Source organism: Lepisma saccharinum, chromosome 4 (genome assembly GCF_977018435.1).
Source record: "Lepisma saccharinum chromosome 4, izLepSacc3.1, whole genome shotgun sequence".
NCBI lineage: Eukaryota > Metazoa > Arthropoda > Insecta > Zygentoma > Lepismatidae > Lepisma > Lepisma saccharinum.
Genome location: NC_139232.1, coordinates 66,289,164 through 66,306,675, shown reverse-complemented (window position 1 = coordinate 66,306,675; position 17,512 = coordinate 66,289,164).

The window sequence follows — 17,512 nt, the reverse complement described above, 5'->3', positions numbered from 1 at the left end:
CAACAAAAAACTGGTAATAAAATTGTGCAGGGGACAGCATATATATTTTGCCACCTGGTGTAAATGGTGAATCATATTCTTTGTTGGGGATGCTGTACAATTCAAGAATTACTGTATGTTTAGGATTCTCGATTATGCCTGTTATTTCTTTTTCTGCTGTAAGCAATCTGCTTGTTACAGATTCAAGGTGCTCATTGATGGTCCTACAACATCATCATGGCCTGGCTTGATCTTTATGTCCACAACAAGTTTCTTGTATTGTTGCACAATCTCTTGAAGCTGGGTGGCAAAAACAGACAGAGCATTTGCTTGATTGGATTCCATGGTCCCTAGCTGTTGCTTGATATTAGCTACAATTTGTTGCAAATTTTCAATAACTGCCAATTTTGAATTTTGAGCAGTAAGATCATGGACCTGTCTTCTGATATCCTCAAACAGGGCATGCAGTTCATTAATATGTTGATTAGTTGGTAGAGTGGCCACTGTTTGAGTGAGTTGTTTGATCTCTGTCTGGATATTCTTGATATCTTCTGATTTCAATATCCTATTCACTGCCCTCTTAATATTTTTAAGTTCCTGTGATGTAGGCAGATTTGATACAGTATTTTGCAAAGATTCAAGTGGCAATTTCACATTGTTTAATTCAGATGCATCAGCCACATTTTGCATAGCATCTTGGAGCAGGGCTATATCAGCCTGAGAGGGTGTTGATTGTTGTAAAATTTCAAGCTTTGTTTGGATATCATCAATCAAGTGATGAAAATGAGATAGCTCAGATTCAGTGTTGAGGTTTTCAAGTTTTGTGATCTGTTGCTGGACACTAACAAGGGTATCTACAATACCGGGCAGGCGGGATTCTAGAGATTCTTGTATATTTGTCAAATCACTTTGCACTGCTGCTATTGTACCCTCAAGATGGGTTATGGTACTTTGAATTTTTCCAAAATCTTCATACGTTTCAAGTTGCAGCTTGATATTTGCAACACTCCGAGTTATTGCACTCAAAGCATCAGAAGATGGCAAATTGTTCATAAAATTTTCAAGTGTCTCAATTTTTTCTTTAACCTCGGCTATGGCATTGTTCAGAGGGTCCAGATTAGGTATTTGGAGTGATTGAATCTGTTCCTTTAGAGTGGAAATCACTAGATCAAAATCTTCTTGTGATTTTATGCTTTTGACAATTGTTTGGAGCTGTGTCTGGACATTATTTATCTGCTCCTCCAATTGTTGTTTCAATTGCTCAGAGTTGGTGGCCTGGCTCTTAAATTTGGCTTGAAGAGCTGCTACAGCTTCTTCTAAACTTTGAAAATTATCCAATGTGGCCAGGTCAGTATATTTCTGAAGCAGCACTTTGAGTTCTGAGTCAATTTTAAGAAGAGGGTCCATGCAATGTGATTGTAAATTTGTAATTTCTAATTGAAGACTGGCATTGAGTGTGGTTTGTAAAGCTTGTAAATCACTTCTTAATTTCTTGACTCTGACATCAAGCATCAGAATCTCATCACTGTGATCTTCATGCCTTGTATGGCCAAATATATCATTAGGCATTTTTGTTTTAGTGGTTATTTATTATTGAATATCTGATTCTTAATTCTATAAAAAAAGGTATAAGCTTGTCATATGACCCAGGGACCTCAATATATAAGCAGTCACCAGCAGAAACAGTATATACAGTGCCAGAAATCATGTTTGAGTGCTTAATTCTATAAATATTTCTCCCCACTGAAATTTTGACATCACCCTCAGGGGTTGTAATAAATTGTAATTGCCCACCTACAGGTAATTGGTAATAATTTAAATTATTGTTAAATATGTACAATATTTTACCTGTTTCATCATCAACATCTGTAAGTATGCTGTTCAGATGAATAATTAACAAAGCACTTAGTTTAGATATCATATCAGAAGAGGCTTGTGGTGTTGGCAGGTCCATAATAGCCCGTTTTTTGAACCCAAATAAGTTCATAGGCATGTTTATTTATTTCAAATCATGCTCTGTAATTGGGCATTGATTGCCATTTTTCAAATCACAATGACCCCATGGTAGAGTATGTATGCCACATGATAAAATGCATCTCTTATCATCATGTGGGTCCAGAGCCACTTTTCTTACAATATTTGAAGTCAATAAGTGATCCACACTCTGAATTCTATTTTCTGATGTTCTGATTGTACTACATGATTTGAGACAATCTTCATAATCTTTAAATTCAAGCTCTTTTTCAAGAGTCACTCTGCCAATGCCCTTGGCTTTTTTTGGCAACAACACCACTACATGTTTCAAAAGTGTACATCTTGGCCCTTAACCCAGCAAATGCCACAATAACATCACCAAGTGTCTCATCTTTTAACTTGCCAGGCACCTTTTTGTTGTGGGGTTGAATTCTTGTATGTTCACTGGTATCAAAGTATTGAAACAATTCAGGCTGTGACATATCTTGATAAACATCTTCTGTTTGAATATCAAGAACAAAACTATCAGTATCCATGTACATCAATTTTACACAATCACCATAAAAAGGTTTCAACACATTATAATACAATTTTAACATGTGTAATTTGGCCAATTCCAATATCACAGCCCCTACATAAATAGGTTTATCAAAGTTAATCTTTGTTTTTTTCATGTTGAAAAGTGCCATATGCTCATCATAAATTCTTCTGTATTTGAAGTTCAAATTCAAATTCAAATTCAAATTCAAATTCTTTATTTACGTGGGCGAGGTTCAGCCTGAGGCTGTTCTGCCACCTAACCCGTGTCATCGATTACATTTAAATTTACATTTCTTATACATATGTTATTACGGTATTAATACAGTGTACAATAAACTGTATGATTTAGTTACAAAATCTATTGATAAAATAATTGTAATAAATGTATGAATAAAATGATACAAAAATTGTGAAAAGACAACTACATAAAAATAAAATAAAATGAATGAAAAATAAGTAAAAATAAAAACATGTAGACAAAATACATAACATAAACATACAAGTTACATCATAGTATTTGAACACAATCTCTGCTCTGCCAAAAGAAAATTCTTTACTTCATTTCGGAAAGATTCTATTTTAGATATGCTCGACATGGTCTTAGGTAGGGCACTCCATATTTTTGCAGCAGAATATGAAAACGACGACTGATATGCCTGTGTGTTGCAGAGTGGAAGGTTAAATTTGAAATTATTTCTTGTATGGTGGCTGTGAATACTGCTGCGAGGGATCAACATGTCTACCAGATACGACGGCTTGCCAGATGTAATAATTTTATGTATAAGGCAATATGTATGCAGTAGCCGCCTACGGTACATATTGAGGATATTCTTATTATTTATGGAAGGTAAAATATGTTCACGTCTCGGGATGCAAAATATGAACCGCATGCACGCATTTTGGCATTTTTGAATCTTTGCTTGTAAAGTTTTATTTATTCTACCAGAGTACACTACGTCACAATAGTCGAGAAATGGATATATAAGTGTTTCAACTAATCGCTGCTTGATTTCTGAAGATAATAGTTTGTTAAATTTAAACAAGAATCTAAGTGTTCCAAATGATTTATTGATTTGGCGGCTAATATGCTCATTCCATGATAGACGAGTGTCAAATATCAGTCCAAGACTTTTAACTACTTGAGCTCTAGGTATGACATCATCATTTATTGTAATTGTTGTATTAGTGTGCTCGACCGAACCAATAGCATTTCGAGTTCCAATAAATGTATAACATGACTTATTAGCATTAATTTTAAGGCCATTCGCATCACACCATGTTTTTATCGCACACAAATCATTACTTATGTATTTAATACTTCTAGCAATTTCTGTTGGATTGAATGATTTGGTTAGTTGAGTGTCATCAGCATATGAATGTACGTTACAGTATTTGACAACTGAGGGTAGGTCTGCAATATAAATCGTAAACAATAAGGGACCTAGTATAGATCCTTGTGGAACACCAGATGAAATATATAATTTATTAGATAATAAAGTAGGCGACAGTTTTACACGTTGATTTCGGTTACTTAGATATGAAAAATACCAGTTAAGGGTAGATTGTGAAAAACTGTAATATTTCAGTTTACTGAGCAGTAATTTATGTTGTACCGTATCAAATGCTTTGGACAGGTCCAATAATATTAATGCAGTGAGGAATTTCTTATCCATAGCCTGGAGGATGTCATTTGTGACTTTCAGCAAAGCCGTAGCAGTGCTGTGTGCCGGCCGAAATCCTGACTGTGAGGGTGGAAGAATATTGTTTTGGGCAATGAAGCTAAATGTCTGTTTATAGATTATTTTTTCTAGTAGTTTTGAACACACAGGCAGAACACTAATAGGTCGAAGGTCGTTTACATTAGTTGGTCGGGTCGTCTTAGGGAGTGGTGTTATCAAAGCTTCTTTCCATTTCCTGGGAAATACGGATTTCTCGAGCGAAAAGTTAATAATATGTGTGATAATAGGCAAAATAAAAGGTAGCGATAACTTCAGCATTTTAGTTGATATTCCATCTGCACCAATAGCAGTAGACTTGATTTCGTACAAACATTTTCTTACAGTATAGCCATCCACTTTTTTAAAAGCAAATTCGGGAAGCATATTATTAAACTTTTGGTTACTAAATTTTAAACATTCTTGAGATATCAGACGTTGGTCGATATTTAGACTATCAATTGAATTAATAAAGTGTTCATTTATCTCGTTCGCATTGTCAAACGTGGAGGGGAGATCATTTTTATTTGAGCCAATGCCTACAGATTTCAGCTGCTTCCATAAATGCTTTGGTTGTCTTGGTGTTTTATTGATGTTATGCTCAAAATAACACTTTCTTTCTTGCCGAATAACGGATGTCGTGAAATTTCTCAATTCTTTGTATTCTTTCCATGCAGATTCAGTTCCGATTCGCTTGAATTTACGAAACGCATTGTCCCTTAGTTTCATCAACAGCTTCACATTCGATGTAATCCACGGCATACGTTTGTTACGAACTCGTGTTTTACGGACTGGCGCGTGCTTGTCAAAGAGATCAAGTAAGTTGACATTGAAATACTCTACTTTCATATTCAAGTTATCGGTGTTATATATTTTTCCCCAGTTAATTTTTTCTGCATCCTTCACGAATTTATCATAATCAATATCACCGTATTTTCTGTGGTATATAATTCTGTTCACGCTTTCTGGTTTGGTATACGCAAGTACAACGTGGGTCATTCTATGATCGCTATTGCTGACTGGCTCACCGACACCATGTTGGATTACATTTTGCATGTTGCTGACAAACGTCAGATCAATTAATGACTTAGTCGTGGAGGTTATTCTGGTCGGTTTATTGATTATTTGCGTTAATTGAAATTGATTAAACAAATTTTGAATGTAAACGACGTCAGCACAGTCTGGATGTAAGAAATTAATGTTGAAATCTCCAGCTATAACAAGGTCATTAACTAAGGGATACATTTCGGTCAACATATCTTCTAAAATTGACAACTGTGTATATGGAATACGCTTAGGCCTGTATACGGCACAAATACCGAGACGTTCCTTTTTTATTTCAACCGTAGCTGCAAGGTACTCAACGTCAAACTCTCCTTCGATTTCGAAAGACAACGGATGCAGTTTTAGTCCCTCCCGTGCGTATATGCAGACACCCCCACCCATGTTGTAATGGCGATCAGAGCGTATTAAGTCATAACCTGGAATTTTCAATGCATTATCCGTTATATTGCAAGTTAACCACGTTTCTGTTATGACAAGAATGTCAATCTGTTTCTCTGTAATTTCGATGCATATTTCCTGAAGTTTGGGGAATAATGACCTGACGTTTACATTTGCTATTTTGAGACCCAGGGAGCAGCCGGTTCTTTTGTCATCGGCGAGAGGCCGACGGAGGACATGCCCTAGAGCAGTGGAGTTCATTTCAAGGGGGGTGGTAGGTTCTGTTAGAGGCATAACGGTAGAAGTAACTTCTGGAGGGTTGCAGAGCAGAGAGAGGTTGCAAACTCACTACATTTATCCGCAGATGCATAAAGGTTACAAATACAAATACAAATAAAAGTTTTCTGCTTTTTACGGTACTTTTGATCATTAGAAACTTATGAATATGTTTTTTTGATTTACTAACAATTAAACTTTGCTTATGTACAAGAACGTATCTCACATTTACGAAACTAAACTGTAAAATTATGCAGTTGCGATTAAAATATTGAAAGTAGTAAACAATAATAAAAGAAGCAAAACACGTATATATCAAAGAAAAGAGGAACTCAAACATTTAGAAGCTACAACTTAAGACTAAATGTGTTCCCGATAAATAAAAATTATAAGAGTAATGTGAAATTTAAATGTTATGTTATGAAAGGTAAAAGAGATTTTAAAAAATGATAAAGTACAGATCACTCATATCTTCCCGGTAAGCGTTCAAAGTTCATCTAATTGCTTTCTGCAAGTGATGAAGTGCTTCACGTTTCCAATGTTTATCACGATATTCCCATCTTGGGTCCAACAGTTCTTGTAATGGTATTTGCTCGTAGCCAGTTTCAGAAGCTCGAGACGTGCGCGGCAGAGATCTTCTGTGATGGTGATATTAGAACCCTTCAGTTTCCTTTTATTTCGAAACACACTTGCTCTCGCACGGTAACTAGTAAATTTAACAAGAATGGCTCTTGGCTTACCTCCGTTCTTCTGTCCTCCTACCCTGTGGCTTCTGCAAATATCACCATGCTGGATTTTGATGCCCAGTTGCTCTTCAAACAAGGCGGTTGCTTTGTTATCGGTATTCTCGTTGGAAGTTTCGGGAATACCGAATATCCGGATGGAGTTCCTCCTCTGGTACTGCTCTAAGTCGTCCAATTTGTCCCTGAGCCCTCGGAGTTGCTCATCCTTCTTCTTCAGTTCATCCTTCATGCTGTGCATTTCTTCAACGTTAAAGTTTAGTGTTTCCTCCAGACTTTGAAGCACTGATTTTGTCACTGCCTCGACTATCGAGTCCACCATAATTTTCATCATTTCAGGTGCCTGCACAGCAATCTTCACTTCTTCACAAACACGTTTCACAAATTCTACGTTGTTGAAGTTGGAAACACTGCTTACGCTGTTCGGTGATCCCTGGTTCTTTCCAGATTTCTTCGGTGCCATACTGAACGGTGAATTAGAAAATAGAACAATACAAGGCACAAAGTAATAAACCGAAGGCGTGTTATTTGCAAATGCACTTCTCAGATATTAATCTCACCTTACAATAGTAATTTGACCATTAGAATGTTAATTTACTGCAGTTGTTTACGTTATTTCGGGAGCACAAACGTTACGCACTAGCGACCAGCCGCCATTACTCGAACCAAAGTTGGGCTTTGCAATCAATTTTTTGCTCCGGCTGGGGTCAGTAATTATTTTAACATCAATATGTTTTCTGACATTTTCAATTGTTTTGCCATACACTGAATTGACCATCAATTTAAACAAGGTCTTATCAAATTGGCTCATTGCAGATGTTCGAAGCTCTGTGTTTGTATCAATATATGGTTTCAACCATGTTGAGTGCCTGAACCTCAAAACTTTTCCAACTTTGGTCACTTGAACACCATGATTCATCAGGAACTGGAGGTTTTTGTAATATATGACATAACCCTGTTTTGGCTCCAGTGTCATCATCAATTTCTTCTGCTTAGAGCCAGGTGAGCACTCAACCTCGGGAATTGGGGGCAGATCAGAAAAGTTATTGTGTAAATCATCAGGAATTGTCAGATCAACCTCTAAGAACAGGCCATATTTACTGTCATCAAAGTCCTTAAGATCTTCAATATTGAAATTTTCAACCCACTCAAGCCCTGCATATGGCAGTTTATCCATCATAGCATAACCATAGAGGCTGTTTGCATCTACATACAGTATATAATTTGATGGCAGTGCTGGATCATAATCAGGAATATATTTGTTATTTGCTCTGGCATATCTCTGAGAACATTGCACCATGCCTCCTCTTATACATTGTTCCATAAACAGATACATATCTTGATCCTGGATCAGATCCAATTGCATTTTAGTGTTTAAAAACATTGCGGACCATGCTAGGCCCGGAGCACTGTAAAAATACAATGGATCCAGTTTATAATTTTGCATGGACGATTTTCTGAATGCTTGCAATATATCAGCTAAGAGGGTCACATCAAGTTTTAAATATGCCATGTGATAATCACCAAATGTCTGGCATTTTAAATTGTTCCACATCAACTGGGCATGGTGATAATCTTCATCAGTGATTCCAGATCCTCTGATTTTGCTGTAAAACTCTTGTTGTGGTGGCAGAGAACACTCATCAAATTTAGAAAAATCTGTAACATAATCATATGGATATACACCCTTCCGCCTAATTAATTTCAGGTCCTGATTTGGAAACAAAGCACATGTAATTTTGAATTGATCATCAGATAATTGAGTGGCCAGTGTAGCCAGGCTAGCCGATAAAATTCTGTAGGAATCAAGAAATCTTAAGTGAATAGGAACACCATTAACTTTAATTATTTTGCTAATGGCAATATATTTCTCATCATTTTCAGCTAAAATAATTAAATTCTGCTTGTTAAACCCCTCGTACCTGATCAAATGATGAAAATCATAATTGGATGCACCATGGCAAAAAATGGGGACAAATGTTGGTCTCTTGGTCTTAATATTACAGCTATTACACAGGGCAATTAAGAATTTACCATCTGTATGAGAATGGTGATAAACCTTGATATTTGTATCTGAAAATTCAGAATCACATACCGGGCATTTTTCTGCATTGTTGAAATCTTTAATCTGTTTCTCTGTTAAAGGCAACATGGGTTTTGATTTTAATAAGATATTAGATGCTATGTCATGGCACTCATTTTCTATTCTTTGTGCAAATTCTTTGATGGCATCTGCTCCCATGTATAAATATTCTTTACTAACCACACCACCCTGTACAACCACATAATAAAAGCTGGAAGGTTCATGTAATTGATATGATGTAATTGAAGATTCCTCAGGGTCTGGGCTACAGAATGCAAGGGGTTTGAGATTTGATTCAAAATCACAGACTATATATGCTGGGTGTTCCAACAAGGCCTTAAACTTTTTGAATTTTGCATTTTCACTTGGCATTGGCATCACCATATGAACAGGTTTATGGTTGCCACAGTATTTCAGATGCTCAATTAACTTGTTTTTAGCAATTTCTGCATTCCTTTCACGAACCCCATTTATTATTTTTTCACCATCAAATACAGACAAACATCTTCTGCACAACTTGAATATTTTATGAGTTTTGTCTAGTTGTGTTCTGACTAAAGCTTCAAGACTGTGTATCAGAGTGTAATGATATGTGCCATCCCCTTCAATTAAGAGCAGATCAATCGGAATAGCAGATTCATCATCAAGTGTACTGATTCTGAGAGGATCTATCAAACAATTGTCACGGCCAGTGGAACAAGTAAATACATTAATAGATAATTGTTTGCCATTGATTTCCCGGACCTTTTTTTCAAATTTATCAATATTCTGAACAGACATTGGATATTCTAAACCCTCCATTGCTTCATCAAAATCATTTTCATGCTGTTTATAATAACTTATTCTCTGAGGATTCCTTGAAACTGGATACAAAGCAGCTAAAATACACCACAAAAAGCATTTCTGGTCATTATTTTTTATATTAACCACGGCTGTTTTGTTTTTGATATTGGCAGGTAATGGCACATAAGTGGAACCTTGTAATGGGTTGAATTCAGAAATATTAACATATAACTTGTGTGGAGATCCGCATAGGCTCCATCCAGACTCTTTTGCTGCAAATTCAGAGTGTTTAATATTCAATTGATCTATTAAACTGCTTATTATTTTGTCTGAATTTGCATTTGAATATACCGGTACAGTTTCTGTTATGTGGGGCTGTGTAAATTTTGTGCCATTTGGCTTCTTATATTGTGTAAACAATTTGAGAGATAGCTTATAAGAGCCATTTTCTGCATTTAGAATTGCCTGCACATCTGGATTTATACTCTTCAAAAAATTCTTAATGTCACATCTTGGCTCTGATACAAACCGGTGATCCCTTAATTGGCCGTTAAAACTGCTATGGATGGGTTCATAGCGTGGCTGCTTTGCCGGTCCAGCATTAACAGGTGTTTCATGCTTTCTTTTCAGACCAGATGTAGATGGTTGTGGGGGAAATGTTGATAACTGTACAGAACAAGAACCCACATGCCTATTGAAATATGCCTTGCTAAATATTTTATTGCATTTAGAACATATTTTAGTGGGAGTTCTGAATTTGCCTGGGTTACAATTCTTTTGGTGTCTGGCCCAATTGGGGCTGGATATATTCTTTTTACACTGATTGCAATATTTTTGATTTGGCATTTTTGTTGTTGGTTTATTATATAAGATTTCCTGGGGTTCAATTCAAAATTTTGTACGTAATATATATATATATTTCGTTCAGCTGTGTGCTTTGTTTATTTCTTGTGTATATTTAATATGTTAATATTATTAATTTTTATTCTCAGTTTATTATACAAAATTTTTTGGGTTTTAAACCAAAACTCTATGCTTATTATGACAGGTTGTAAAGCCAATAGCATACAAGTGGAAAAAGAGAATAAATATTGATCTAAACTGATCTTCCACAAATACCTGCACGGACATGCATGTCTAGAATGGCAATGACCTAGCGCTGAGTGTTATGTATTGATTTTTGTATAACAGGCTGGGACAGATATAAGCCTGACTCTAAATATGAGTGGATTACAACAAAACAATGGATGCAACAAATATCAGATTTTTTATACAAAATATAAGCCCTTTTGTTCAATATACCAGAAATATATTTAATATGAATAATAAGAATTAAACCAAACAGGCCTGTAAGTATGAGAAGCACTGTAACAACACATCTGTTCTCCTCAGCCACTCTCACAATACTGGCTGATATGCAATGCAAAATCTATTTATATACCCTAAGCACGGACCGCATTGAAAACATCTGAAACAATAAGCCAATCAGAATATAACACATCATTACATTATGTCATAAGCAACCAATCAGAAAACAACACATGTCTAATAATTTATTGCAAAACATGATGCAATATAAATAAACCAGAAATAGGCCACAAGTGGACCGGAAGTAGGCAAACCGGAAGTGGACCGGAAGTGGACCGGAAGTGAACCGGAAGTGGACCGGAAGTGGACCGGAAGTAAATATGTGTGGGTGTGGGTGGGTGTGGGTTGGGTGTGGGTGTATGTGTGTGTGTGTGTGTGTGTAGCTCTTATGAGCATCTTAGCTTAGTTTTAGGTGTGGCCAAAAAAAATATCAAGAGGGGCATATTTTTAACAAATTGATGGACAACAATCTCACAGAAGTGCCTTTTATAAGTGTAGGCAAATTAATCTGAGGGGGCTCATCATTTGTACACTAGGATTCAAAATTCTTAAAATTAAGAGCATATCACACTTGAAGAATTGGGGAATAAGGGCATCTTGGCATAATTTTAAGTGTGGGCAAATCGGGCTGTTTAATTATATGAGCTCATCATTTGTACACCTGTAAGTGGTGCTGGTTGTATTCTGTAAACGTTAACGGTTCCACCTCTACGTTTACTAGCTTCACTCATTATTAGACCCTGCGTGGTCGCTATATTCTTTTTAATGTTATCACTTATTGTCATTTACATTGTTCAACGTGTTGTTTAGAATAGCAGAGTCCTGCGAGGCTCATTATTAATTGTATTGTCTGAATGCACACAGTTTTAGTTTATATTGTCACATGCATCTAGTGATTTTCCCACTAGTGATTTCTCAATGTCAAATCCTTGATATTCCTCAGTACGAAGTTTGCAATATGTAAAAAAATGAGTTAGCAACGCGTAATTGTAGTTAAAATATTCACCACCCATGCGCCACCGCGAGTATAAAACCCAGCGCAGCGAGACCGGAGCTCAGTTGGCTCCCTGATGTCAACAGGCAAACATCCAGGGTTAACTGGCCTCCGAGCCTGAGAACTAGAAGCCATCCCAGAAGGAAGGACGGAGAAGAAGAAAGAAGAACCTAGCAGCAACCTACCTACCTGGTCCGCTCGCTTAGGCTGATAGGTGCCCAGGATCTACCTGCCCGGCTTGTCTGTGAGCACCCGGACCTTCCTTTCTAACCTGCCGTCCCTTCATACGGAGACACCGGTTGGCTTGCCAATTCCCAGCTAACGCTGGGGGTGTCGCGGCATCCTTTAATCCTTTTACCCTGCGCCCGTTATTCGGGAGTACCGATTGGTTTCGGCCAATTCCCGACTGTGGTTGTGGTACTACGCACAACCTACTCTCTTTTACAGGGGAACCCGTGACGTCAGCGGCGACCAAGGCCCTAAATAAAATTAGGTCCCCATACTCCCCCTGGCGCCTCACAGCGAGGAATAAATTGGATGTTCCCTGCCCCCCTTATCTCTTCGAGATCAAAGGTGGTACAGGTAAAAGAACGTGCGTGGTACAGGTAAAAGCACGTGTGTGGTACAAGTAAATGCACGCGCGTGGTAAGGGTTTCAGGTAAAGACACGTGTGTAAGTGTGCAAACGGACACCCTTGTGTTGAGACTATAATAAACATATATAAATATATATATTAAGCTGGTATAGTCTTTCCTTACACCCAGCAAGCCCTGAGATATTCCTGAGTCCATGTTCTACGGCTGACAAAAAGTTAGCGCATATGGGTAGACTTTTGCCGTCCTCCTAAGTGAAGTGTTTGGAGTGTGGTAATTGTGTGTAGGTGGGACGTTGCAACTTCTGTACTCTATTTTCTTCCCTCCTTTACCTTTCCTCTTCCCCTTTCTCTCTTCTTCTCTCTTTTGTCCCCTTCCGTTTCCTCTCTCCTCTTTTCATTGTGTAGACTCATAAGCAATGAAGTCCTAGAAAATCGATTTTCTTTCTTTCAAAAAGTATTTCTTATTTGCAAGAAATGTAGAACTGATATTTTTTCCTAGTTTTGTACAATAATACTTGGATTTCTTTCTTTCGTGTATTTCATAAATATTTATTGTGCATGTGGCAACCCTGAAATTTAGCCTAACTCTACACGCAACCCACCAACGCCTTGCGTAAATTGGGTTGCCTAGTTTAAAATGTCGTTGTCCTAAGGCTTTTGAGAGACACTGTACACTTATTTACATTTTGCTTTCTTTATATATTAACTGCGTATTCGAAATAAAGAAATATATTCCTGAATCTACATTTCAGAAGTAAGTTCTGAGTTTTGTTTTGACTGCAAATCTTAATATTTTCCCGTGCTCTGAGAGGTGTCATTTATTTACCATTATAGAGTCTCAAGCTGTTCATGCATTAATGTATTGATATTATTATTGCTACTAATAACCTACAGCTCTGAGTCAAGACCTTTGTTGGCCAGTGTTATTGAACCTTGCACGACCGTGTCACACATTCGACACGCTGCTCAAGACTTAAGCAACTTGCTGTCATTCTAAACAACATCCACTTCTTCTGCTATGTCGGTTAGATGTTACATATGTGTAAATAAAGACAAAAAGGAAAGGAAAAATACTAGCTCAATTAATACAAATATTACATAGTGACAAAAGGTGTAGCCTTAATTCGTGGCTACTCTGTATATGGGCCTCCCCGATGGCGCAGTCACGTCGTCACCTTGTAATGAAGGAGTCCCGAGTTTGACACCCGGTGGAGCCGCAGAGTGGTTAAAACGAACTTAAAATACTCTCTCTATATTGTAGACATATGGTGATTCAAAGTACGAGAAAACCTCGTCAAGAGATTATTTATGCTTTTTCATTAACTGGAATTGTCCGACCGCCGAGCAATCTCAAGAATGCGCACGCATCGTTATTTCCTCAGAGCTTTGACTGAGAGGTACATACTTGGATCTAATTTGTTCCAGCGTGTTCGAAAGGTGTAATAACCTTTCGAGGCAAAAGATTATAAAAGCTAACTCGCCCAAGGGCTTGCTCTCATTTTACTCATTTACTTTACGTCGAACTGAACTCTAACAACGGTGTACGAAGTTTACGGCTGCATAAGCCTTGCAGCCATTCGTGCGGAATTGCTCGGAAGAGTGAGCCGAGGATCACGGTATAGAACCTTAGCATCAGTCACAATACGGTCATTTGGACAAGATACATCATTCGTCTACAAGGTATGAACAAGCGTGAATAACCCAAAATTGATCATCCATATCTCCTTTCTCTCAGTCGCAGCAGGTTCAATCACAAGTATATTAAGCTCTACCTAAATGTGTCATTGTTGCATTCCTATGACCTCAGATACCTTTTAAAAGGGAATTACAACATGGTGGAGGTGCGGGGCAGAACCTTGTGGTTTCTTTGAGATCTAGCAAGGGATGCAGTGTCTATGATAAGGTTCGACTTTCAATCTCGTACTTTCAATCACCATATCTCTACAATATAGTATATATATATATATATATATATATATATCATATATATATATATATATATAGATATATATATACACACACATACATTAATTAAATCTGATGGATCAGATACTTTAGCTGTTAGAACCGTCATCTACGTAGTGCATGGAGAATTGTATTTTATTTTTATTTATTTTTTTCAACTTATGACTAATCGCGACGATGAGGATGAGCGATGGTATTAAATTGACGAAGGGAAACTTACAAAGAACGCCTATGCCCAGGCCGAGATTCGAATCCGGGGCTTCTGGCGTCGTAGCGCGTTGTGCTGCTGAATGCATGGAGCATATCCTTCCTAAAAATAAGAAAGAGCTGCTTTATTCCCACATATCTAATACTCCCTCTGTCCCATAATTATTGTCAGGTACATTTTTGTTTGTTGTGTCATAATAATTGTCCGATATTAAAACTGTGACATTGGTGTATACAGAAGAAGAACATGAAACACGGGAATGAGCCATACAATTTTATTACTCAAGGATCACTACAAATTGTGCTAGGTTGGTATAATTTACCTGGGCTGAGTGAGGACCTTTTCCTGAATGGACGCCATTCCGTTTCCGGCTCTAATTCAACTGTCCACTCTCGTTCCTCCTTTTTTCATCCAAAACTCCCAATGATTTCCCTCTCTACGTCAACACACTTACCACATCTTGCACTCGCACCATTCCGCATTCTAGCTCGTGCTGACGCTTACACTTCCTCCTTCCTCATTCTTTCCAATCATGCCACAGGAGAAGCCCTAATATAAAAATATAATGGGAAATCCTTTTGGAAATTAAACTAACGGAGATATACTTTATATCAATATTAAACTCAAGAACTGTATCCAAAACCAAAATATATGAATATCTGAAATCCCCCATACCTATAATGTAAGCTGAGTGTCTGCAGGGGCAGTGAGCACACATGCACCAGGAGAACATACACACACAGGATTGTCCTAAACGAGACGCCAGAGCCTCGTTAAACCGAGATAAATCAGTTTTCACGGTATACTAAGTGGAAGAGAAGCTGGCTTTTGAATGTCTTCTAAAACAAGGCCATAATAACCCAAAGGAATTGGTTTCTTTGTAACTCTACTCGTATTTATGTCAGCATTTCCGGCAGCAAAAAGTGTAGTCTTGTTATGAATCCATCATAGTTATTAATAACTTTTCATGGAGAAGTTGCTCAATGTCGGTAGTTCTTCGAATTTTCTTTCTCCCCAGCCTATCTCAAATGAAGCCTTAGGTTCTATTTCCTGTTTAATTAATTGTTCTTTTTTTGTATTTTTCTCAGCGGAATTCTCGTGTGTGGTTTCTCCCTCTCGTGCAGTTAGGCAAAAATTAAATTTTCTTCCATTCTTAACATTATTATTACTTCCTCATCATTTTCGTATGGGGTTTCATAAGAAAGTATTGACTTAAAACAAGAATGTTTTGCATTTGAACTATAGAGGTAGAAAAAATGAATTATTCAAAATAGAATAAATCCCAAACGAATATTTAAATGTTATGTAGGGTGTCAAAAATGTTTTCACTACAAACGTAATGAACATAAAGCAGGCCGTGATGACCGGATTTGAAAACACAAAAGTTGAAAAAGGTTTTTAATAACAAAAACAAATGAAGGGTTCGGGTGTAAAACAAGGTAAGTGACATTTTGGCCATTTCTGAGTTTATTAAGAAAAAGAGGTTATTAGAAGCTTTACTGTACATAAAATGTTTTCGTGTTGTGTTTACCAATTTCAGAAGGCTTCACAGAGTCCAATGCAAATTGTATGACTTGGCAATTTCACTTGAAAATTGAAGGATGACACATTTTACTTTGTAACTCAAAAATGATGAAAATGTCACTTATCATGTTTTACACCTGAGCCCTTCAAATATAACATAGCAATTACCAATAACAAGTGATGAATTCTTCGCAAACTACTATCATTCTCAGTTCAGTTGGAAACGTATGTTTAGATCGTCGTATTTGTATTTTCCTAATTTCATGTCACTTTTCTTCCACTGCAACTCAATAACGGTGAATGGGTGGAAGGTAAGACCGGATAGTCATCGATATCAGAAGCGCTGACCTCCGTGGCGGAGTGGTTAGCACATCAGGCTGCGACGCTACGGGCTTCGTGAGACTACCTTCATGCATTTCATCATTCGCCCTCATCTTCGTAGCCAAAAGTTGCGGAAATACGAAGTAAAATAAATCAAACGAATCAATTGAAGCCCAAGAGCTCCAAGATCACGATTCAAGCACTTAGACGACTTTTTACATCTTTATATCACCCGAAGTCATTTCGACATCGATAGCAAACGTACCCGACAATCAACGTTCATAGATGGCATATACGTTACATAGTGAAATCGAGTTTATATTAGTACTTGAACCTAATAGTCACTCGGGGGAATATGCCCATCGGGGTTAAATGCCCACCCCCTCGTATCTCGCGAAACATTAATGTTATGGCAACTCTGCGACTCTTGTTTGAAAGCGAGGCAGCAGGTTTGGAGCTTGTGAGAAGAATCTGAAGCCATTCAGGGTTAATTTTGTGAGGTAAGAAGACAATTTTTGAGGTAATAATTTTTTGGACGTGCTGTATAAACAGTGTGCAATAATATTCCCAAGAGAGAAAGAAACTGAATTATATTTCGTGTAAAGATCAAGAGTCAGGGAAACATATCTGCAGAGTGAAACTGCTGCATGGTGCTCCGAGTTGCCAACTCAGTGATTCAATTTTCTGCTTGTAGCTGTGGGGTGATATGCCCGCAGAAATTAAGTACAATATGCCCATGGGCATTATTATGAGAAGAAAGGACCACAATGTGACTGGATCCAGTGTATTGGTTGTAGTATGTCGATGCATGAAATATGCATCAAATTCACGTTTATATGTCCAAAGTGCAATGCAATTTCTCACAAATGTAAACAGTAAAAGCGACTATGGTAAATTCAAAATAAATGTTGTTAGAAACGCTATGCTTGTCTGTACAAATGATGTTCTGTTTACGAGACAAACGTTAATAATCTTTCAGTTAATGCTGTGTATTATTTTCCTTT